The 1,440-nt window shown below is 53.1% G+C and overlaps 1 long non-coding RNA gene across 2 annotated transcripts in view; it reads left to right on the forward strand.

Moving 5' to 3' along the window:
• LOC115281409 overlaps positions 1-552 on the forward strand; it is an 18,631-nt gene extending 18,079 nt beyond the window's left edge. For both annotated transcript variants that reach the window (XR_003904289.1, XR_003904290.1), the window contains exon 2: positions 164-552. This is a non-coding gene — a long non-coding RNA (uncharacterized LOC115281409). The remainder of the gene's footprint in view (positions 1-163) is intronic.
• Positions 553-1,440: the final 888 nt, after the last annotated feature.

Consider the following 1,440-nt stretch of genomic DNA (forward strand, 5'->3'; position numbering starts at 1 on the left):
TTTGGGAGCCATCACAGATTCCGTGGTAGCCCCCCATCTCACAGTGGTGAATTAATAATCAGACGTGGGTATTGAGAATTTAGGGGAAATGGCAACATTTTAGAATATCTAACTGTAAAGTGTGTTCCCCTCCCCGTGGCCCTAACTGGTGCTTCTTTTGCAGGTCAGCTACTTTTCTTGGAAGCAGTATGGCCAGGGGAAGGAAGAATGCCTCTCGGATTTAAGCTTTGAAGAGCAAGAGTTCAAACTGCCAGAGCTGGACTAGCAGGTTTTAATTTCCCAGGATGCCAGGTCCCCTAGCTTCCTTGGGAGCTCTGCTCCACTCCCCCTGCCCTTTCTCCTGCCAAAGCTGCTGGAGTCCGGGGCCACCCAGATCTGAGTCCAAATCCTGCCTTGCTGTGAGCAGACTGGGGGCAGGGATAGTGGTGGCCTTTGCAGGTGGAAGGGTGGCCTGGCCCCCAGTGATTCTGGAAAAAGAACTCGCGCCAGTGGTGCGGTGCCCATCTCCAGGGAGCTCATAAAAGCAGCATAAATAAAGATGACATTAATAAAGATGTCATAAATAAAGGGCGGGACAGAGGCGGGGGAGGGGCGTGCAGTTGCTAAGGGTGCTTGCATCACGGGGCTGCCATAACGGTTCCGCTGTGGGTGTACACACCTGAGGCAATTCGTCTAGATCAAAGGAATGAGAAGAGAAGGCTCAGTTGACTCCAGCGGGTCCGAGGTCAGCTGGGCAGATTCCAGGGCCCACTCCAGAGGCTGAGCTGCCTTGACCAGCAGCCACACATAAGGAGAAGCAGGGGTCCCAAGTCTAGTTCCAGAGTTCCCTATTGAGCATTTAAGTCAAATTGCAATAAGTGATGAGGTGACACCTCACCCTCTAGGTCAGTATCCAGATTATTTAATGTTTCCCCGGGTTACAGGTAAACCTTTTGATGTGGGCCTTACCACAACTCCAGCATCTGATAAAGGTGTTGAACCTTCTATAGCCCAGCAAGAGGCCCCACCTCAGGTTCTTGAGCCTAATGAGGAAGCAGAAGCTTCTGTAACCCAGCAAGAGACCTCGGGTAAGCTTCCAGAGGAAGTTGAGCCTTCGAGTGAGCAGGAGACCCCAGCTCAGCCTTCCGAGCCTCCTGGGGTGATTGATCCTTCTCTAATGGAGCAGGAGACACCAGCTCAGCCCCCAGAGAATCCTGAAGAGGCAGAACATTCCCCAGCCCAACACCAGGCCCCAGCTCAGCCTACGGAGCATCCTGAGGTGCTAAAACCTGCAACCCAGCAGGAACCCCCAGCTCAGCTTCCAGACCTTTTTGGAGAAGCCGAACCTTCTCCAACCCAGGAGGAAGCCTCAACTCAGCCTGCAGAGTCCCCTTATGAGGACGAATTTTCAACCCAGCAGGAGACTCCAGCTCAGACTCCAGGGGAGATAGACTCTTCTAC

This window comes from Suricata suricatta, chromosome 17, assembly GCF_006229205.1.
Source record: "Suricata suricatta isolate VVHF042 chromosome 17, meerkat_22Aug2017_6uvM2_HiC, whole genome shotgun sequence".
Taxonomy (NCBI): Eukaryota; Metazoa; Chordata; class Mammalia; order Carnivora; family Herpestidae; genus Suricata; species Suricata suricatta.